The sequence below is a fragment of the Marmota marmota genome, unplaced genomic scaffold, assembly GCF_001458135.2.
Source record: "Marmota marmota marmota unplaced genomic scaffold, marMar, whole genome shotgun sequence".
In the NCBI taxonomy this organism is placed as follows: Eukaryota; Metazoa; Chordata; class Mammalia; order Rodentia; family Sciuridae; genus Marmota; species Marmota marmota.
Window position 1 is genome coordinate 6,664,600 of NW_026000249.1, and position 24,137 is coordinate 6,688,736.

Genomic DNA, 24,137 nt, shown 5'->3' on the forward strand with positions numbered 1-24,137 from the left:
TGTGGTGCTGGGGAATTAACTAGGAATTAGCACCCTAGCCCTGGGATCATTTTTAAGGCAAGGATGTCTGTTCCTATCTTTGTTTTTCAACACTGTTTTGGTAATTCTAGCTAGTGTAATAAGGCAAGAAGAAGAAATAAAAGGCACACAAATCATAAGGGACCCCGCCAAGAATTATAAACTATCCCTATTTATAGATGGCGTCATTGTCTGTATAGAAAATACCAAGGAATCTACAAAATAACTCTTGGAGCTAATAAGTGAAATCAGCAAGGTCTAAGGATAAGAGAAAATGTTCAGAAATGAATTATATTTGTATATGTAAGCCACAAACACATGGACACTGAAATTAAAAAATATAATACCTGGGCCAAGAGTGTGGCTCAGAATAGAGTGCTTGCTTTGTATGCACAAGACCCTGGGTTCAGTCCCTAACACTGAGAAAAAAAATGTGTGTGTGTGTGTGTGTGTGTGTGTGTTCATACATACAGGGAGGGAATGCCATTCACAGATACTCAAATATACTTAGGTTAGTAACCAATACACACAGGACTTGTACACTGAAACACATATAGACATAATATGTTCATGGATCAGAGGGCAGTAAACCTGTTAATTCTCTGAAAATCAATATACAAGTTTAATGTAATTCCTATAAAAATCCTAGCAGGATTATTTTTGTAGATGTAGATAATATTTAAAAATTTATATGAAATGACAAATAAACTATAATAGCTAAAAGATTTTTTTTACTAGGGATTGAACCCAAGGGCTCTTAACTACTCAGCCACATCCCCAGTCCTTTTTATTTTTTATTTTGAGACAGGGTCTTGCTAAGTTGCTTAGGGCCTTACTAAGTTGCTGAAGTTGGCTTTGGATTTGTGATTTTCCTGCCTTAGCCTCCTGAACCACTATGATTATAGGTATGTACACTGTGCCTGGCTAAAATAATTTTGATAAGAATAAGAGGAAAAATAAGTCTGCCTGATTTTATGACTTATAACTACAGTAATCAAGACTGTGTAGAATCAGTGGAGGAATGGAAATATAGATCAATGGAATAGGTCAATGTACTTAGAAATAGACCCACAGAAATATGCTCGAATGATTTTTGACAAAGAATCTCAATATCTTCCTCTCCCTCCCTACCTCTTCCCACCTCTGTTTTGGAGATGGGATCTTGCTTTATCTCCCAGGCTGATCTTGAACTCCTGGGTTCAAGTGGTTCTCCTGCCCTCAGCTTCCTGAATGGCTGGTGGCACAGGCACATACCACCATGTTGGACTTTTTAAAACTTTATTTTTTATTAGCACACTAATTGTATATATTAATAAGGTGCAGTGTGATGTTTTCGTGCATGCACATAGCATGCATTGATCAAATCCAATCACCTTCCATTCAACCCTTCCAATCTCTATCCATCAGTATTCTACTTTCATGCTTACTTTTTAAAAAGGTGGACACAATGTCTTTATTTTACTTTATGTGGTGCTGAGGATTGAACCCAGTGCCTCACGCATGCTAGGCAATTTATCTACCTCTGAGCCACAACCCCAGCCCTGACTTTTTTTTTTTTTAAGTTTTCATATGTGAGAGAGTACATGTGATACTTGTCTTTCTGTGTCTGGCTTATTTCATTTAATGTAATGCCCTCCAGTCCCATCCATGTTGCTGCAAATGACAGAATTTAATTTTTGTTTATGGGTGAATAGTACTCCGTTGTGTATATATACACCACATTTTCTTTATCCATTAATTTGTTGATGGGCTCCTAGGGTGATTTCATGTCTTACCCATTGTGAACAGTGCCACAGTGAGCGTGGGTTTTCAGGTACTCTTTGGCATGCTGATTTCATTCTCTTTGGTTATAAACCCTGAATTGAGTAGATGGATCATAAGGTAATCTGTTTTTGGTTTTTAAGGAACTTTTGTACTGCTCTGCATAATGGCTGTACTAATTTACATTCCCATCAATAGTGTGTCAGAGTTCCTTTATCTCCATATCCTCGCTTTTGGGGGCCAGGTACTGGGGATTGAACTCAGGTGTACTCAACCACTGAGCCACCTCCCCAGCCCTACTTTGTATTTTATTTAGAGACAGGGTCACAGTGAATTGCTTAGTGCCTTGCCATTGGTGAGGCTAGCTTTGAACTTGTGGTTCTCCTGCCTCAGCCTCCTGAGCAGTTGGGATTACAGGTGTGTACCACTATGTCTGGCTCTCGCTATCATTTCTTAAATTGCGTGATAGTAGCCATTCTAACTTGTGGGAGATGGTATATCATTGTAGATTTGATTTGCATTTCCCTGATGCTAATGATATTGAATTTTTTTAATTTATTTGTTTGCCATTTGTATTTTTTTAAGAAATATCTATTCAGATCATTTGCCCATTTTTAAATTGGATTACTCTTTTTAAAAAAGTTTTTTGAATTGTTTATGTATTCTGGATATTAATCCTTTGTCATATGAATAGCTGGCAAATATTTTCTCTCAGTTTTTAGGCTGTCTATTCCTGTTATTGACAACAGAGTGAATAGAGAACAGAGTGGAGCTTTGATGTTTTTGACAAAATTTTTAAAGCAGTTAAGCAGAGAAGGAAAGATAGCCTTTTCAACAAATGGTGCTAGAAAAATTGACCTTCAATAAGCAAAACCAAAGTGCCTTGATCTAAACCTCATGTCTTATACCTAAGACAACTAAAAATGGATCACAAACTTAAATGTAAAATATAAAACTTATAAAAATATGAGAAATTCTTCAGGACCAAGGGTCCTTCGATCTGACACTAAGGATGCAATCCATAAAAGAGAAAGATTGATGAATTGGACTTCATGAAAATTAAGAACACTTACTTTGAGAAAGACCTCATAAAAGGATGTGAAGACAAATTCCAGAGTGGGAGGAAGTATTTGCAAATCACATATCTTGATGTGGTGTGGAGTTATGTTCATTATCATTAGCCATTAGGGAAATGAGATTTAAAACCACAATGGGATAGCATATCATAACCTATCAGAATGGCTAAAATGAAAAACGGGTGACATCATCAAATGCTGGCAGGAGTGTAGAGAAACTGCATCATTCATACCTTGCTGAAGGTAATACAAAATGATTCAGTCTCACTGTGATTGACTTTTTTTTTCCCCTCAAGCACTTATAATTTGGGATGCTCTTCACTCTGTGTCCTTTGAGTGTCTCTTGCCTCTGTTTTTTTTTTTGGTTAGGCATAAAACTAATTTCTTCATTTCAGTTCCAAGGTCTTTTCCAAGCACAGTTAACTTTTATGATCTCATTTTTGCAGTGGGTTTTCACCAAAGGGCAGGGTGTCTGTTTTTTCCTGAGTGATTTTACTCTTTACCTCTGTGACTGAGAATTCTTTGTCCCCTGACTTTCATTGAACCTTCTTCTCCTTTGCAATAAAAATTCCAGTTTTGAGCTTGGCACATGGTTGTCCAGAGTAAAGGTTGCACTGCCCAGATTTCACTGTAGCTAGTTGTGGCTTTGTGGTTAAGTATGATCTTCTGTTTTGATTGAACTACAAAAGAAATGGAGCTATTAATTAGCTTTAAAAAAAACATAGTGAATAGGGAAAATAAAATAGTTGTTATATAGCAGTATGTTCTGAATTGAATTGTGTCTTCCCCAAAATATATGTTGATATTCTAATCACTAGTACTGCAGAACATGACCTTATTTGGAAATAGGGTCTTTGGAGATAAAATCAAGTTAAGATGAAATCACATTGCAGTAAGGTGGGACTATAATCCAATACGATTAGTTTTCTCATAAGAAGACAGCCATGTGAAGACATAGTCACACAGAAAGAAAGCCATTTGAAGACAAAGATTGGAGTGATGATTCTAGTATAAGCCAAAGAACTTCTGAGACTTAATATTAAGAAGCTTAGGGAGAGGCATGGAACTTATTCTACCTTAGAGCCTTCAAAGGAAACTTTCTAACCCTGCTGACACCTTGAGTTTGTATTTCATGCCTCCAGAACTGTAAGACAATAATATATGTCGATTGTTTTAAGCCCATTTATTACAGCAGCCCTAGGAAACCAATATACTTTGTTTCCAGAATTATTTTTGGGAAACTGTGTTCTGAATGTCTCTGTCCTCCTCAAATTCATATGTCGAAGCTTAATATCCAATGTAATAGTATTTAAAGGATGACTTTCAGGAGCTGATTAGTTCATGAGAGTAGGGCATGAGTGGTATTAATGTTTGCATAATAGAGTCCTGAGGGAGCTTGTTTGCACCTTCCACTATGGAAGTTACAGCAAATAAGTGCCATCTATGCCATAGATAACCTTTACCTGACACTGAATCTGCTGGCACCTTGATCTTAGACTTGTCAGTCTGCAAAACTGTAAGAAATAAAATTTCTATTGTGGGCTGGGTGCAGTGGTGCATGCCTGTAATCCTAGTGGCTCCGGAGGCTAAGACAGGAGGATTGTGAGTTTAAAGCCAGCCTCAGCAATGGCAAGGTGCTAAGCAACTCAGTGAGACCCTGTCTCTAAATAAAATAAAAAAATGGGGCTGGGGATGTGGCTCAGTAGTCTAGTACCCTTGAATTCAATCCCTGATACCACACAAAAAAATTCTATTGTGTATATGTGTGTGTGTGTGTGTGTGTGTGTGTATATATATATATATATATATAAATTTGTTTATTCGGATCTTGAAAAGGTTTAACTAAATCCCCTTCCAAGAGCCACTGAATATATATATATATATGGTATACCCAATGTAAAGTAGTAACCCAAATGGACTAAGACCTGGTGTATTTTAAGAAATGGTTTGAACATACAGAGACTTCTTTAAATCTGGTGGGTCTTGAGGTGTTTGGACTATGCCTTTTTACTGGAAAAATCTCACTGTACCAAACATAGACATTCTTTATTGCTCACAAGCCAGCTTCCTTATGTTTTTATTGCGATTTGATCTTCTTGAATGCCAGCCAAAGTATAAGGTGAATGGAAGATGCAAGGACTAGGTGGTTTCCATGGGGACTTCTTGCAGAAGCCCTTCCTTTCTGTGTTCAACAGTTGTCAGGGAAACATGTAGTTTCAATTTGTGGGGTCTGCCAATTTCAGTGGCTCTTGGAAGGGGATTTAGTTAAACCTTTTCAAGATCCGAATAAACAAATTTAAAGAAGAGATTTTTAAAAGATTCCTTTATGTTTTATATTAGGCTTTTCTGTAATTTAGGACCGTTAAGTAGTTTTCTGTGTGAAGTGATCAAACTATCCATTTGTTCATATGCAGCAAATTTCTTTGATCTTTGAGGGAGAAAAACTGAGGTTCAGAAATGGAGAAAACAAAAATGGAGAGCTGATGTCACATGCCACACAATTCTAGCCAATGCTCTTTAGCATGTCCTACAGTATGAGGAATCCAAGGGACCTGACCTGTACAAAATTGTTTACAGGCTGCTAAGTTTGCTGGCTCAGCACTGTATTTATTGCTTCTAGTTAGCTGTTGTTAAATCAGAGGCTGGAGTTGGTGGTGGTAAATGGAAGTGGTGGTGAGAGCACAGATTCTAGGTATGAGTAGTTCTAATAAATGAGAATTCCCTAGAGTTATCTATTGTCTCATCTTTATCAAGCAGTCAGGCATGGTAGATTGCAAAATGCCTACAGTACTTTGCAACTCTTCCCATCAAAGAAGTGGAGCTTGTTTCCCCTTCCCTAGGATTTTGGTTGGCCTTGTGACTTGGTTTATTGATAGAATGCAGAAATGACCTTGTGCAGGTTTTCAGCCTAGATATGAGGAAACATTTCAGCTCCTTACTGCTTTGGAACTCTGCCACCATGTAAAAAATTCTAGATTGGGCTGGAGGAAGAGACCATGTGGTGGAAAATAGAGGCACCCAGCCAACCTAAAACCAACTGTAGAAGCGTAAGTGAGTCCACCTGAGAGCAGTGGCACCTAGCCCAGATTTAGCTGAACTCAGCCCAAATTGCTGAGCCTCAGAATTTTGAACTAAATAATTAGTTGCTTTAAGGCATTTGGGTTTTGGGGTGGTTTGTTAGGCAGTAGATAATGATATAGCCAAATTTGTAGCCCTGGAATGATGAAGGCTCACCTGTAATCTGTCCTCTGTAACATCCAGGATTCTTAGTAACATAGTCACGTAACCAACAGAAATTGCTTGTGGCTAATTTAATCAAAAAAGGAGTTTGTGGATAAATTTTGGTAATTCATTCTTTCTCCTGGGAAGCCTAGGGGGAGGGTTGAAAAATCCACAGTTAGAAGGCAACACTGCCAGAACTACAGCTGGTTCATGCTACAGAATTGATCCATTGAGGATGGTGATACTGTAGCTGCTGAATATTGTATGTCTCCCCCTGTACATCATTGCCTGCATTAGATGTTGGGGTGGGGCTGCCCCTGGAATTGGGTGTTGCTCCTCTTTACAAGAAAATTATCATCTACTATTCCTGTTGGTTTGCAGCATTTGTTATTGATTAAAATGCCCATATGGGTATTGGCTGGCAAGCTTATGTCCTGTGTCCATACCCTGATTAAAAAACAATAAGGAAAGTGAATATCAGAAACTTTTTAGCTGAAAGCAGGTGGAAAACTTCATAAATACTGCAGGGATTCTGATACTGGGAAGCCAGAGGAGAAATGGGAAATGCTCATTTGTTTCTGTTTTGTACTCTGGTCAACTCAGTTGGTTATCACACTGTTATGATGAAGTAAGCTTTGTGGTTTGTTCTCCAGTTCTATTGAAAGAAAATACTCAGTTCTGAGCTGTACTCCTGACACCTGCTCCCTCTCACAGATATGTGCTCATGACCACTTGGAAAGCCAAGAAATAACGGAGCCTAACTTGCACGTAGCTCTGGCTGCCAAAGTATAAATAGTATGTGTCTTTTAGTTGGTATGTCCAAAGAGACTTTGCCATAAGTGAGTGGTATCTTAATGCCTAAGAATTTGGAAAACTGCACAGTGAATTTGATTCATGTGATATTTCTAATATAAATTGTTGGGTAGCAAGATCTTTCAATTCAGATGATTTCTTAATTTTTAGCATTTCACTAACTTCTTTAGACTCTGAAGTTCCTACTACAAAACCATTCATGTTGGATTAGATACTAGAAATAATTCCCACAAAGAGCAAGGCCCAGTTTCTACTTGGTGTGTAGTAGTCTTTGCTAAATTTCCATCATCTTTCACAAAATTCTTAGGTACACACCCCAATCAGATTATAAATCCTTTGACAACAGGGATTGTTCTTTCTTTGTCAGATATCTTTTAGTTTTGAAATCTCTAAGCATGGCTTATGAGAGTGAACTGCACTTTGGATAGAACATCCTGGAAGCAATTAGAACCTGGATCTAAGCTCACCCATTGTGGTGGGGTCATCAATTTAGTGGGACCAGTGGATTGTATCCTCTGGCAATGGAAAGTCTATCTAGGCTGATGAAACAGTATTTATAGGTGATTCGAGATAGGTGCAGAAGACTCACGAGGACCTTAGGGATGTCCCTTCTGGTAAGTGCAGCTCAGTGGCATGAGACCTCAGATCACAGACTTTAGGAATTTGGTTATCATGGAATTGTCAGCAGGTTGCTGTTGATAAGGTAGATGAGAGTAAGTTCAAGCCTTAAAATGATGGGTGCCTAGAGAGGAAAGAGGATGAATGTGAATAGTTGAGACACAGAAAGGGGACTTGATCATGGAAAGAGGTCAGTTAGGTCAGTATTATATGCCCATTAGGTCACAGTAGTAACAATATCAGTATTGTCTTGGTGCTTGGTTCTGATCGGTTGGGCCGGAGCCTCTTAAACCCAACTGGATTTGCCATAGTGATGCAGAAGGCCTGAGTGTGCTGGTTGTCATGGGACCTTTTTGTGAGGAGAACACTCATGAACAGGGAGGAAGGGCCCTTCTCCAGCTTTATTGCCCTGGAGCAGCTCACTTCAAATGGGATCAGCCTCCTCAACCGGGAGGCTGTTAGAATGTCAGGGAAGTGAGATATGTATTTGTTATTTTAACAATTGGATAGGGTCCTTAGTGAGAACTTGACAAATCAAATTAATGAAGTCAGATTGCTTATCCCACCCAAAATGGATGTTTCTGGTAAGAGTTTAGCTTTGTGCTAGAGGCTTCAAAATATCTGGATTTAGGGTCAAGTGTGAGAACTCTAGTGTGATCTAAGACTGAACTTCTATCCATTTATTCATTCCCTTAGCATGTTGAAGATCTCTGTGCAATACTGATGCTCCACATAGTTGAAATGTAAAGAAATGGGACACATTTCTTTAAAAAATAAATTGTGTGAGTGCAGATAAAATAGTCTAGATAAATATAGAATGGATTGAAATAAACAACCTCATAAAATTCCAAATAACCTGAGCCTATAGTTTTACTTTTGAGAAGCTCTAAAAAAATGTCAATAAATGAACTGTCTGCAAAGCTAATCCTTTGGCTGGTGAGATAAAGTCTGAGTTGCCAGAACCAGTAAAAGTCATATGTAATTTTGGCAATGCATTTGTGTTCACCTGAGATTTCTCTACCTCCAGCTGTACAAAAATTCTGTGATACATAGAGCCTCAAACCCTGAGCCAGAATTCTAAAGCTAATTTTCTTTTGTAATCTGAGCTGTAATTGCATTTTAATTTGGTTCTGGAGTCAAGACTGCTTGTGTATATATGTGTATTTCCTTCATCTCATTAATTCCTGCCATTTATGTCAGTGCCTGGGACACAGTCTGCTCTCAGTAAATGTTAGTTTTTACTGTGGAGTCTGCTATTCTTTTCTTCTAAACCTATGGGAGGATGCTTCCTTTGTGCCTCAGCAGTTCACCCCATCACCTCTTCCCCTCTGTTCAACCTTCAGTTATTAGATCCCCATTTCTTCCCAGACAGATGCCAGTCCTAAGGAACTCCTGACCCTGTTGTGATACATGCCTGTATGTGTGAAGCCAGCTGGGCAGTTTGGAAAGCTGTGGCATTGGTTTGCCAAAAAAGACCTAGTTTACAAAAATCATAAAAGACCATTGTCATCAAATGCCATCATTATCTATAATTCTTCCTCATTCCAAAAAAAAAACAACAATCTAGGTACATAATAAAATCTCTAGAATCACTCAGTGAAGCCTATAGATGCCGATCCATTGTGCAAGAACCTGTATTCCCATTTCTGATCAATTTAATGCTGATAATCCCAGACCTTCTGTCAGCTCCCTAAAAGCAGAAGAGAGAATGAACCATGAGAGTCATGGGCATGATCAAAACAGCTAGCCTGAGTGGAGAATGTCTTTTTTTGTCATTAATAACCATACTGGCTGGGTGTGGTGGTAAACACGTGTAATCCTAGTGGCTCAGGAGGTTGAGGCAGGAGGATTGTGAGTTCAAAGCTGCCCTAAGCAACTAAGCAAAACTGTGTCTCATTATAAAGAACAAAAGGCCTGGGGTATGGCTCAGTGATTGAGCACCTCTGGGTTCAATCCCCAGTAAATGCTGCTCTCCCCAAAAGAACCATACTAATTTATATTTGATTCTTTACTATATCTCTGTTTTAATATATAACATAATACCACCATAGACTAAGATAATTCAAAGTTCTGGGAGGATGGGTTGCATTCCCCTTTGGCTTTGCCTGCGTGGAATCAGGTGATTACAAAATGATTTACCTGAGGTTCTACTTCTTGTTATCCTGTGATCAGGCCAGTGTCTTTGATCCTTTAGATTTTAACAAAGTATTTGGTTGAATATGTTGATAGAGTCACATAATTCACTATCTAATGGTACAAGATACCATACATAGGAGTTCTCGTTAAGCCATCAAGAGTAAAAACACAATAGGCATATCTAACTTATTCTGTGAGCCTTCTTTGCTAGAAATCAGTGGCATGGGTGCTGCAGGGAAAGCAAAGATGTTCAAAAAATGCAGGACTTGCCCTCAAGAGACTTTTTATTATTATTTTTATTATTATTTTTTGTGCGGTGCTTGGGATTGAACCCAGGGCCAACCTTTATTTTATTTATTTATTTTTATGTGGTGCTGAGGATTGAACCCAGGTCCTTGCACGTGCTAGGTGAGCACTCTACCGCTGAGCCACAACCTCAGCCCCCTAAATTTATTTTTAATAGATACTACATTCATATGATTCAAAATTCAGAAGGTATAAAATGATATGCAGTAAACTCTTTCCTCCCCATGTGCCCTAGCCTCTCGGTTTTCTTCCCTGGAGGCAGCTGGCAGCCACTTTTGCTAGCTTCAGCTTCCAGAAATAGCTTATAAACATATCAATAAATGCATCTATATTCAGCCTTCGTTTGAAAGAAATGTATGGATAAATCTGATTAGTGGAACTTAGGTGATATGCTTGCATATGAGCTGCTAGGGAATCTGGGAATTTTGATTCTCTGTTTTTAAGCCAGGAAGTGGGATTTGGAATATGCAATTTTTTTTTTTAAAAAAAAGACTTTTCCAAAAAAGATGGGCAGTCACAGATATGAGAGATGTCCACAAAGTTTCCTAGAATTCTATTGTGTGGATTAATCACAGTTGATTAATATCTTAGAGGTGGACCTCCAGGTGTTTTCTGATCTGTTAATTGGTGCTATATTGAATGAGCTTATACTTATGTCATTTTACTTATGTAACATGGAATATAAATTTCAAATTGCCAAACTTGACAGTGGGTACTAGGTAGGATATTATGATATTATATGGCTCTCATGGTGTTTACTTCTCTCTATATCACAGTGACATCTGTGTGGTATTCTTGCCAGAAATGTTTGAGTTGAATGTAATCATAAGAAAACAAATAAATCCTAAATGTGGGACATTCTGAGGACAGCTGGTCTGGACTCTTGAAAGGATTCAATGTCATTAAGGACCAAGGGGGATTGTGCCAGATTAGGGGGAGACTAAGGGAACATAAGATTAAAATGCAGTGCATGAACATTGATTAAATACTGGATCAGGATAGGAAAATCCAGCTAGTAAGCCATTTTGAGGACAATTGAGGAAATGTGAGTGTGGACCATGTGTTATATGATAATATTATGTCACTGTTGATTTCCTTTGGTGTGGTGATGCTGGTGTAGTGGTGTAGGAAAATATCTCTGTTTCTAGGAGGTAAACAATAAAGTACTTAGGGGTGGTGGGTCATGAGGTGTGTCTATAACCTACTTTTCAGATGGTTTGGCAAAGTGGGAAGGAAGAAGGGTGTGGATGTGTGTAGAATAGGTTGTTTTGTTCCATGCTGCTCATTTCCTAGCGTACACAGTGCTTTTGGTGGTGAGTGGCCAATATACTTTAAAATTAATAAGTACTTTAAGGTATTAATAGGATCCTCTGTCAACTAAGCACTGTATGTCTGACCTCCTTTTAGGAGTGTGGTTTGGCTTAGGCATATACCACAGTACCTTATATTGGTCAGTAGGATAGAGGGGTTTGTGTTTTGTTTAGTGGTTTACCCCAAGTCCCTCTGGACTGCCAGTCTATTGAATATTAGAAAGTATAAATGAGTAGGAAAGGGAAAAGCCAGCATATTATTAACCTGCCTCCTCAATTGTTTCCTAAGAGGCTGAGTTACAACTTGTAAGTGTGTACTTCAGACTCTCTTCAGGATTTCTGTTGTTGAGTGTGCCTACTTGGGAGCTGACACCACTTGGGGGTGTGCTGAGTCAAAAGAGGCACCTTTCTGGAGTGTTTAGTAGCTGGGACACCACTGAGGGATTCTCCTGTGCTCTGAGGCTTATGGCCAGAATGGAGAATGGTGGAAGCTTTGACTTAACCCCATACCCTCCTAGCTGAGCAGGAAGGGAACAGAGAAGTTAAAATTCTGTTATATTCCTGCAGGAGCTCTTGGGTTATATGGTGTGAGATGACTAAAGCCAATTTAGCAGCCACTTGTAAAAGTAATTACAAAATGAGAGAAAGAACTATTCTGCTGCTACAGGCTGTGAAAACTAATTAATTCAACATTCATTGAGCAACTGAGTATATACCAAGCATCGTAAAGTACATATCCCTGGGAATACAAATGATAAAAACATAATTTTGCCTTGTGTTGGCCACTTGGGATGGGGGAAGGAGATGGGGTACAGTGGAGACAGTTACCACTGTACTGATTTAACTGTATTACAAGGCTTGTGATGTGATAGCTGGTAAAAAGTGGTTTTAGAATGCAGAACACATGCCACATGGGATTGCTTAAGGTTCAGAGGCAAGGTTGGTCTTCGGGTGACTTGAAGAATGAGCCCGACAGGCAAAGAAGTGGGGAGCTATTTGGCTTCCATGCAGAGGGCTCAGCAAGTGCCCATAAGCCCAAATGGATTTGGGTGTTGAGAGATGGGTTGGAATCTGGTGTGGTTACAGCCTTAATTAACTGCAGGGCGAGGGTTTTTGGAAGGGTAGTTTGGGCCAGACAGGAGGGCCTCAAAAGCCACTCCGGAGTCTGAATTTTGCAGGAAGGGAACGAGGAGCCCTGGAAGCCCTTTGCAGTTGGAAGGTGTCCCGGTTTTAATAAGAGACCATGAAGGCTGGTGTGCGAAGGTGCACTGTCTAGAGAAGACTGGGAGCAATGGAGTCAGAGCAAAGAATCTGGACTTTGCCAAGTGCAGCCCAGAGAGAATACAAAATAGGGGTGCTTTTGGAGAAATTTTCCAGGCCCTCTCTCTAAGAGTTTTTAAGTTTCAAAATGCAAGGAGGCCTTTAAAAATACTTGAAAGAGAGAAACTTATTCAAACCTTTGAACAGTTCTGAAAATTTATTACATTTCAGCTAGGAAAGAGTATTATTTCAGGCAAACTGGAACGTGTGTGGACTGGTTATTCAGCACAGTCACTTAATCTTACAGAATTAGGTAGGAGGGAAGCTATTTTAGTGGCCTTCAACCTCCTTCCAGAACTTTGTCCAGGATCCACCCACATTGTTGGTGATTTTTTTCTGATTTGTATCCAGCATCCCAGCAGTTTAATGTGCATCTGTAAGCTGTAAGGAAGTTGATTTCATCCATTCCCCTTTTTTCCATTTCTTGCCTTCCACCTGAAAAAACAAACTCTAGTCCATAGGTCCTTATTCTGTTTTATAAATTTGTACAACACGTAATCTCAGATGGATCCAGCCGAGAGTGTAACAGGTTTAAAGTTTAAACTAAAAAGTAAGAATGGAATCTTTTCATTTTTTCTTTATTTTGAGTAAATCTCAGTGACTTAGATTGTTTGAAGAAGAAATATTGTAGAATACCTCCTGCTCATGGAGTATCTGGAATAAATCACCACCTTTTTTCCTTCAGATATCATCAAAACATTTCTACCCATAATTTAGAGCTTTTCCAGACAGAATTTAAACTTAAAATACTTTGAACCCTGATGAACAACAATAACAACAAATCTTATAAAATTAACCTGTTTTTTGGATCAAGAAGTCCCAGACTATGAGACTCCATATGTAAATTCCAAAGGCTTATAATTATTTTCTCTTCCTTGAGAACTGAATATTTCAGAATGTTCTTGGCATGCTTCTCAGAGGTTTCATGTATAAAGAACAGGAAAAGTGACCTATGGGCTTACCTCACTTAAATGTGTATATTCTACTTTGTATACAAAGCAGTGATTCTAATGCTGTATGCGACCAAAGGACAGATTCCAAGGTAAACAAGGTGCTTTACTAATGTCAGATTAGGGCATGAGTCTTAAACTACCATAATAAATGTTATACCAGTATTTTCGGTTACCTGTAATAAAGAGATTTCCAGTTCAGTGTAGTAGCTGTGGTAAAGGAATAACTGAAGGTGAACTTGATACTACATGGTTACCTTTTGAAATGTAGTTGTTATGTTTTTCACATATCAAGGATTACAATTTCTTTTTCTTCTTTTTTGGTACTAGGGATTGAACCTAGGGGTACTTTACCACTGAACCAACCACATTCCCAACACTCTCCCCCTGCCTTGGGTACTGGGGATTGAACTCAGGGGCACTAGACCACTGAGCCACATCCCTAGCCCTAGTTTTGTATTTTATTTAGAGACAGCGTCTCACTTAGTTGATTAGCACCTCACTTTTCCTCCGGCTGGCTTTGAACTCTTGATACTCCTGCCTCAGCCTCCAGACCCAGCTCTTTTAAAATATTTTATTTAGAGACAAGATTTCGCTGAGTTGCCTAGGGTCTTGCTTAGATGCTGAGGCTGGCCTCCAACTTGTGATATGGAGAATGAACCTCCATAAACCTATCACCTGACTTCAACCATTATTAATTCTTGGTTATGCTTGTTTTACCCATGTGCCCAATTCCCTGTTTATGCTGAAGCACATCCAAGACAATGTATCATATGGTGTTCATTTATAGACATTTGAATGGCTTCCTCTCAGAATACACTGGGAAATAAATTATACCCAGGATATTGGGAAGAGCTTCAGAGCAAAAGTCACATTTGAGCTCCATTCAGGTGTGGGGAAGGATTTTCTAGTTCCAGGTGATGGGATGGAAATCACCAATTATTGTAGTATCTTAAAAATGTGCGTAGTACTTTTTTTTTCTTTCAATACTAGTGATTAAACCCAGGGTTGCTTTACCACTGAACTACATCCCCAGCCCTTTTCATTTTTTATTTTAAGACAGGGTTTCACTAAGTTGCACAGGCTAGCCTTCTGCTTGCTACCTTTTGCCTTAGCCTTCTGAGTACCCGGAGTTACAAGAGTGCCCCACTGTGCCCTACTGTTTAGTACTTTTCTGTTCTTCTGAAAAGAGCACCCAAAATATAATTTCAATGGTTAGGAAATAATTTCTCCTGAGAACTTTGTGATAATAATTTACTTCTAATTTTGATAAACTAGGATAATCCACAAGTAGTGGTAATAACTAAACTGTTCTCTTCACCCCAGTGACTCTAGACTTTGTACATTAGAATCTACCCCCTAAAAAAAATCACTCTCCTTTGTAAGAGGAGTAACAGCCATCCTTTGTCACCTTTATTTTAATCTTTGAAAGAGGAGGAAAATAAGTACTGAAACATCATGGGTAAGTAGAACTTAATGATCTGAATTCAAAAATCTCACTGTCAACTGGAGGAGAGGGAAACTAACCGGTGTGGATATGTAGGTTCCCAAGCGACTTTTGGTTAGCTACCTTGTGAAATTCTTCATGTTTCATCATATATCTTGTCTCATTTTCCTGTTACAAAATGGAGTTTTCAGCATTACTTTTCTTATCTGTTTTCAGATCACAGAACTGTGTGGTGCAAAGCGGGTTGGTTATTTTGGTCCAACACAGTTTTACATTGCCCTGAAATTAATTGCTGCGGCACAGTCTGGCCTGCCTGTGCGGATAGAAAGTATTAAATGTGGTGAGTATCTCACATTTTATATTTTTTTATTGTCTGTGACAGGTTTCTTATTTATGAGGACAATTTTTAGTGGGGTTAAGGCCTATTCTATAAGCTTTTGTGGAATTTCTCCTCACTTCCTCCAAATTCTCTGTGTAAAAAAAAAAAAAAAACAAAACTTAGCAGGTGGCTTAGTTCCTTTCTTTTTTAAATGGGCAAAAAAATTCAGAGAGTGACCTGAGATTAGTTCCATTTAACTGACTTGCAGTTAAAACAGATTTTGTTATTTAGGATGAGACTGGGACAGGACTTCTAGAGCCTGTGGCAAAATAATAAGATTCAGTTTAATTTTCCACTTGAGGTACCTATAATGTCACTTAAGGCTCTCTTAGGGATTAGGGGTGGAGTGACAGAGAGAGTTGAGTGGAACTGTTCTTTTTTTCTCTTTTCCATTCCTTTAAGTCACATCAGATATGCTCATCCTTTAATTTCCAGTTCCCAAAGCACTGTACTACAATTTTGGCAGAATGAATCTATCTTCTCATAGTTCTGATTTATTATTCTCTTATCTTTCCATCCCTGTTCCCAGCCCACTAATATGCTTGAGTTCTCTCCACAGCTTAAACAAAAAGCAAAGGCCCCAAATATTGATATTATTTCTACTGCCTTAGAAAGAGATTTAAAAATCCATATGAAGAAGGTGATTATCAGAGGAATGCACTCAAGTCCTTTGATAATTCACTGTGATACAAAGTACTTTCATATATCCACATGGTTATGCAGGAAATTTGTTTCTTTTCCTCATTTTGAGATAAAGATTAATCAGCTGTTCTCTCCTGTCCTATGAGGGTTGGGGTAGACACCTAAATGGGTTTAATATTTATGGTTAATTCATAGAGACTGTGTGGACAATCCAAATATCTGAGATGATTGCTGGCTATGATAGCTGGCTATGGGAGACAAAGCCCCTTACACTAAGCGTCAGGGGGCTGCAGTCATCTGTTAATCTTTTTCAAGGACTTAGAGTGTGCCAGACACTGTCATATTTAATCCTCAGAGCATCCCAGTAAAGTAGGTGCAGTGCTTATTAGGTTTACATTGTTTGGTATAAACTATAGTAACACATGCCACAACTATCTCAGTGCCTTCACTAGACAAGGATTCTTGTCCCACTTTGCAGTGAGTCAGGGTGACCCTCTAGAGCAGCTGCTCTCCATGTGGTGGCCCTGTGATCCTGGCTGCTTTACCTTATGGCACCTCCAACACAAAACCTGTCCCCCCCAATTGCTGCAACAGGGAAAGAGTTTCTCACCCTAGCAGTTAAATTCTTTTGGCCTGAATGTGACTCACAATTTTGCTGCTCAAAGTGCATTGGCCAGAACTTTTCACATGGATCTGATTCACTGCAGAGCAAACTGGGGAAACACAATTCTCTCAGGTGACTTTGAGGAGAGGAGAACTGGTTATGGCATAACATTGCGAGTCTCTACTGGGGTGTTATTATTGTCCCAATCTTACAGATTTGGAAATTGAAGTTTAGGGAGGTTGAGTAACTGAATATATATACCCAGGGTTAGTAAAATTTAGAGTCAGCATCTCTGCCTCTGGACCCTATGCCCCATTGCTATGTAAAATGGCTTCTTCTCCATTCCTCTTTCCTTTTAGTAAGGTGCTAACTATAACCTGCAATCTTGAAATATTTTCCAAATGGGAAAATAATTGGACCCAAAATGTATGTGTTTACATTACAGAATTTGGTTCTTTGACATAGGTTTCTTGATGGAACATCATTTCCTCAGGTGGCTTGGTGTCTGTTGCTAGAAGACAATCTGCCCTAAGACTGTTGCTACAAGACTGCTACAGCAGTCATTGGCTTTGATGGCTGAAAGTTACATCATATTGAATTTGGATTTGTCATAGTTCTTATTCTATTGTAAATGGGTATTAAAACTTTATTGTAGGGGTTTCCAACGTTATCTTCTGAAAAGTTAGAGCTAATTTGTTGTATACTAGAATAAACTTCTGGCGCACGCCTATAATCCCAGTGGCTCTGCAGTCTGAGGCAGAGGATTGTGAGTTCAAAGTCAGCCTCAGCAATTCAGCAAGACCATAAGGAACTCAGTGAGACCCTGTCTCTAGTTAAAATACAAAAAAGGGCTGAGGATGTGGCTCAGTGGTTAAGCGCCCCTGGGTTCAATCCCCAGTAACCAAAAAAACTTCTGACACTTTTGTTACCTATTTTAAGTTAAACTTAAATCTTTTGCCTGATTTGTGGGGCCAAATGTTTTCTCTGATAAGTGGATGCTAATCCATAATGGGGGGTGGGGCGANGTTGCATATGGATTTCCAGTTTTCCCAGCACCATTTGTTGAAGATGCTATCCTTCCTCCATTGCATGCTTTTAGCCCCTTTATCAAATATAAGATAGTTGTAGTTTTGTGGATTGGTTTCTGTGTCCTCTATTCTGTACCAGACACAACATCTTTATATTATTTTTTATGTGGTGCTGAGGTCAAACCCAGCGCCCTACGCATGCCAGGCGAGTGCACTACTGCTTGAGCCACATCCCCAGCCCCAGAGTCTATGAGTTTTTAACACCCCCCTCCCCATGGCCAATTTCTTCAGTGACCTACTATTCAGTAGTGTGTTGTTCAATCTCCATGCATTTGTATAGTTTGTTTTGTGGTTGGTTGCTAGTTTTATTCCTTTATGATCTGATAAAATGCCAGAAATTATTTCAGTTTTTTTGATGCTGTTAAGTCTTGCATTATGGCCTAATATATAATCTCTTGGAAAAGATTCCATGTGCTGATGAAAAGAATTTACCTTATGCATGTGTTGGATAGAATGTTCTGTCAATGTCTGTTAAGTCCATTTGATCAATAAGTGTCATTTAACTCTGATGTTTCTTTGTTGATTGAAAATTTTTTTTAGTTGCAGATGAACGCAATACTTTTATTTATCTATTTTTATGTGGTGCTGAGGATTAAACCTGGTAACTCACACATGTTAGGCAAGTGCTCTACTACTGAGCTACAATGTCAGTCCCTGATTTTCTTTTTTGTTGTATGATCTGTCTGTTGGTGAGAGTGGGGTATTGAAGTTACCCACTATTATTGTATTGAAGTCTGTCTCTTCCTTTGGGTCTAGTACTGTTTGCTTTATAACATTGGGTGCTCTGATGTTCATTCAGTGCATACATATTTATAATCACTATCTTCTTAGTGAATTGTTCCCTTGGTTAATATGTAGTGACCTTCTTTGGCTCCTCTAATTTTGGCTTAACATCTATTTTTGTCAGATATAAGTACAGCTACTTCTTTTCCTTTGTAGTCCATTTGGTTGGAATATAATTTCCATCCCTTTACTTTTATTCTGTGTAAGTCTTTGCAGGTTTGGAGAGTTTGTGGGGGTCACATACTGTTGGTTTTTTTTTTTTTTTAAATCTGGTTAACCAGCCTGTGCCTTTTAATTGGAGAATTAAGACCATTTACATTCAGGGTTATTATTAAAATGTATGTAGTTGTTCCTATCATTTTGTTGATTTTTAAGGTTGTTTTGAATATTCTATATTAATTTCTTCCTGTCTTATTTATCTTTGATATTTGATGATTTACAATATTGATAATGTTTGATTCTTTCCGGATTTTCATTTGTGTGTCTACTTTTCTAGTGAGATTTATTCTTTCCCATGCTGTTATGATTGTATGAATCTTTCTTCATCTTCTGGGTATAGAATTCCCACTGGTGACTTTATAATGCTGGTCTATTGGTCATGAATTCCTTTAGTTTGTCCTTTTCTTAGAAGCTCTTTATTTCTTCTTTGATTCTGAAGGATAGCCATGTTGGATATAGTAATTTTGGTTGAAAGTTATTTTCTTTCAGGAATTAAACTACATTTTTCCATGCCCTCCTGGCCTTTAGAGTTTCTACTGAGAAATCTGCTGTTGTTCTGATGGGATTTGCCTTTAAATGTGACTTGATGCTTCTCTCTTGTGGTTTTTAATATTCGTTGTTCTGTACTTTTGGCAATTTAACCATAATATGTCACGAAGAGGTTCTTTTCTGGTCATGTCTATTTTGCTTTCTAAATTCTTCTCGTACCTGGATATCCACATTTTCCCCAAGATTTCAGAATTTTTCTGCTGTTATTTCACTGAATGTTTTCTGTGCCTTCAGCATGTAGTTGAGGTATTCCAATTATTTGGACATTTGATCTTTTAATGGTATACCAGATCAAAGCCTGGGGGTTCATCATCCTTCTCTTCTTTCCTTTGTGGTGCTTGTCAGATGACTGGTGGGAGTCATTTGTGGCTGGAATAATTTAGAATACCTCTTAACTGTCTTGCATGCTGGAACAAGCTACAGTGGAATGAAGAACTCTCCAGATAAAGATTCCCTCTGAGACTATTTGGATTGCACCCTCAGAGTAGGGAATATGCCAATGCCACAGCATGGTTAGGAGCTAGCGCAGTAGATGGAACTTCCTACAGATTATCTATGGAGGTTTTTGTGCTGTGTATTTGGAGGGCAGGACCATGGTAACACCCGCTCTACTACATGACCCCTGCCACCCCTGAGGGTGGAGAGAGGCCATGGATTCTCAAGGATCAATGCTGGGGGGATGGTGGTAGGTTCTGTGTCATCCACTGTCCATGATTCTGGTGTTCATAGTCCTGCCTCCTGCATGTAGTCACACACAGCTACTCACTCCACTGGACCTTGATAGCTGGCCTATCAAACTACTGATTCCAGAGGAATGTGTCTTTGTTCTCCCAAGCACTGAAATCCTGTCTCCCACTGCCTAGAACTCTCAGTGAATTTGTTCCAGAATCTTTTTCCAGGCCAGACTGACTCTCACATCCACTGTCCACCAAGCTTGAGTAGTGTGACCTTGTTATGGAGTCCCAGAGAAAGGGAAATGCCTGGGCCTTTAGTGCAAAAACAACAAACTCAGGCCCTTCTCAAGATGGCTTCCAGTTATAGTTCCACGAGAATTTGCTGGGAATTGTAGAGAACTTCTCCATAGCTAGTTCCCCATCCAAATCCCATGTCCCTTGACTGTTTATGCTATATTTCCTGGAGGATCTGGAGGATGCTGTGCCATTGGTACTTGCTGGGACTCTCCCTTTTTCACCTCTGCTCCTGCCAAAGGGTAACTGCCACTCCTTCTGGTCTGCTTCCATGCTGTGGGTGGTGGGGCTTTCTATTCCACCCTCTATTCCACACTGAGTTTCTTCAAGTTTCTGTCTGTTGGCTGTTGAACTTCAGCATTTCTTCATGGTTACCCACTTAAGTAAGCAGATACATTCCAGTTATTTTAATTCTCTCTCATGAAGAAGTAGGGGAGTGCTAGGTGCCTCTAATCCACCATCTTGGGAAAGTCTCACCTGTCACTCTTTAAGCTAAAGCAGTTGGAATTCTGTAAGGGATCTTGCAGAAGTCCTTTTGGTGCATGTCATCTTTCTAAGATCCTGGTTTCCAACATTTTCTGCCCTTGAGAATCACCTAGAAAGCATTAAATACAAAATAAAAATATAAGTCCCTGGGTCCACCTCCTGAAGTTCTCATTAAATGAGTCTGGGATCTAGCCTGAGAGTTAGTACTTTTAAGATCTACTCTGGTGATTCTTACATGGAGCCAAGGTTGAGAATGACTTCTCATGTGAGTCATTTTCAAAAGTTTTGCGTAAACTAAAACTACACATTTGGTTCTACTGGCATGCAGAGTGCATCATTTAAGAGGGTTCTTTCTCTTAGGGTTATGCACATGCTGACTCTACATTTACATGACCATGATAGCAAATACCTCCTTAAATCTTGGCAATGGCTCTTTCTCTAGCCTCATCCTAGTTGGAGCTGAGGTTAAACAGATGGTGAAATAGGTTACTTGGAGGATGGAAGGAGGGTGGATGAAAATTGAAAGAATTCTTGATGAGGAAACCATGTGGTAAACATTTGCCCTGGAAACTGCTGTAACCTTTCTTCTTTCTGGGAACTGGACTTGAGCATGTGTGCAGACTAAGAATGCATACAAAGATACAAATTTATAAGGAAACCAATTGTTTTGAAGTAACTGCCAAGATGTTTAAAAGGAATTATTAAATAACAGTATATTGGCTTTTTAATTAATGCAAGATCTAGCAGTGTTCAAAGTAACTATCATACTTTCAGAGTAGTAATGAACATAGACAATACATCAAGATGTCTCTAACAACTTGCCAGGTGTAGTGATTCACATCTGTAATCCCCTGCTTCTCAGGAATTTGAGGCAGGAGAACCACAAGTTTCAGGCCAGGCTAGGCAAATTAGCGAAATCCTATCTCAAAATACAAAACTAAAAAGTCTGGTGATATAACTCAGTGGTAGAGCACTTGCCTAGCATGTGCCAGGCCTAGGTTCAATCTCCAATATTATTAAAAACAAACAAACAAACAAACAAACAAAGAGAGTATCTACAACAACTGTAATGTGGTATTAAAATGCCAGATTTGTTGAGTAACAAAATCACAGGTACTGCTTTTGATATTGTTGTTTGTTGTCTACATTCATAGCTGAAAGAAATGCATGATTTCAATTAGGGTTGGGTAAGTAAAGATTTGATTTTTTTTTAACCTTATCCAAGGTGACAGACCCCTGATTTCTTTTTTGGGTACTGGGGATTGAACTCAGGGGCACTCAACCACTGAGCCATATCCCCAGTCCTATTTTGTATTTTGTTTAGAGACAGGGTCTCACTGAGTTGCTTAGTGCCTTGCTTTTGCTGAGCCTGGCTTTGAACTCTTGATCCTCCTGCCTCAGCCTCCTGAGCCACTGGGATTACAAGCATGTACCATCGCACCTGACTTGATTTCTTTTTGATGATCCTTTTGGTAGTTTCATTTCTAGTACAGTTACAATGGTGTGATTTATGTATTCTCTAGAGCTATGTTTCCCAAACTGGCTCATGGTCTGGTGGCAATCTGGCACAGTTTGCAATGGAAGGAGAAAGAATTAGGACAAAAGAATGAGCCTTTTTTTTTTTTGAAAATGAGGTTTGTATAGTTAATTCTAAGATGATTTTTTTTGGCCCTATTGTTAGGTATTCTTTTATGAAATTAATAATGGGTTATAGTTTGGGATAAACTTCTTGACCAAATAAAATGTTGGCAACTTTATGTTGGTCTTCTTCATTTGGGGAGTTTATTGGGGGAGATTTTTACTGTTCTGTGAAATCCCCAAATTTGTGAAACACTGTTGTATTCATAAGTCTACTACCAAGAAGTTCCCAAGGTAAACATCATGTAACTCATTTTGACTCCTCACTTATGTGTAAAACAGTCATTCTCAACTCAAATGATTTTTAAAATTCCTTCTAGGCAATGTGTGGGCATATTTTTGCTTGTCAAACTATGTAGAGGGTGCTATAGGCACTAGTAGGTAGCGACCAAGGGTGATGCTAAACACCTTACATGGTATGGGACAGGACCCTCTCTCTTAACAAACCCAAATTATTCAGTCCAAAATGTGAGTAGTGCTGAAACTGAGAAAGCTTTTTGTAAGCCAAAGTCAAAACTTTAGGGATGGTAGGGACTCTAATCCTGCTGCCTCACTTCCTTTGCTTGAGATTTTTTAGATCCTTTGAGAGAGATAAAGAAAGATTTTGCAACAGTGAGTCCTGGTTTCCATGGCTTCTTTTCCCAAACAAGAATTGTTTTATCCAAGGAACAATAAAAGCAGAGATTCTCTGATTGAATTGAGATGCTCTACTTGTTTGGTAAACCCTTCCTCACTCTTAGGGCTAAGAGGAATCTTTTAAGCATGACAACTAGTTTGGTGATTTATAGAAAAGAGCACTCCTTAGGGTAGGCCAGAAAGGAGTAAGAAGCCCAGGAGGTAAGGGTATGGCTGACTATGGGCTGATGTGTTTGTGTGTGTGTGTGTCTGCACACACACATGCATATACATGTATTAATAAGTCTAATTAGAGGGCATTTTGAATACTAAATACTGTGTTGGGTTTCCCATTCAGCCGAGGTCACTTAACTCTTTTGGTTAAAGTTCATCTCAGTGTTCCTTTCCTTTTTTTCTTCAGTGGTTAGTTTGGCAGTTTTCTTCATACTTGTCTCTCCTTCTTAGCTGTGCTCCAGGGACTCACTTATGCAGCATGACCCACTATACAGCTGGCCATTTGTGTTCTTCTAGGGGTTCCACTCCTCTACGCCATGCCCATAGTCTTAGCTCATTTGTTGTTCTCTCCCTTTCCAAAGTTCTTTTTTTCAACCTTATGAGCAATGGTTTCCAACCTAATTGATTGTCAAAAGAATCCCAGAACAATGATAATCCAGTAAAGACTCTGAATCTCACTGGGAAATACACATTGATGATAGGTTAAAAAAAATGTTGCCTTTAACTTTAAGGGTTTTTGGATCCCCAGAACCCACTCATGGACCCCTGTGAGGAGCCCTTCCACCAGAGAAATGGAGTTTATGGAATGAACACACAGGATGTAAGTTGGAAGAGACCCAGAGTTGATCTGATTACATACAGGGAAATTGAGGCCCAAGGAGGTGAAATAAGAGGGCTATTGCTTGGTAGTAACAGAATCCAGTAAATTGTGAGTCTCCTGATTCACTCTTGGGTTTCACTCATGGTATGCCCAATAAATGCAATTTATTCAGCTAGATGTGGTAGCGCTTGCCTGTAATCACAGCGGCTTGGGAGGCTGAGACAGGAGGAGTGCAAATTCCAAGCCAGCTGCAGCAACTTAGTGAGGCCCTAAGCAATTCAGCAAGACCCTGTCTCTAAATAAAATACAAAATAGGGCTGGGGATATGGCTCAGTGGTCAAGTACCCCTGAGTT

General features: G+C 39.1%; 1 protein-coding gene across 9 annotated transcripts in view; it reads left to right on the forward strand.

Annotated features, from left to right (window-relative positions):
- The window catches only part of Reps2 (RALBP1 associated Eps domain containing 2), a 205,746-nt gene that overhangs the window by 46,910 nt on the left and 134,699 nt on the right, over nucleotides 1–24,137 (forward strand). For 4 of the 9 annotated variants that reach the window (XM_048796440.1, XM_048796442.1, XM_048796441.1 and 1 more), the window contains exon 2: nucleotides 15,194–15,317. The gene's annotated coding sequence lies outside the window, so the exon portion shown is untranslated. Of the gene's footprint in view, nucleotides 1–14,878; nucleotides 14,993–15,193; nucleotides 15,318–24,137 lie in introns of those variants that run through there. The other 5 variants (XM_048796435.1, XM_048796436.1, XM_048796438.1 and 2 more) reach the window with 2 other exon arrangements.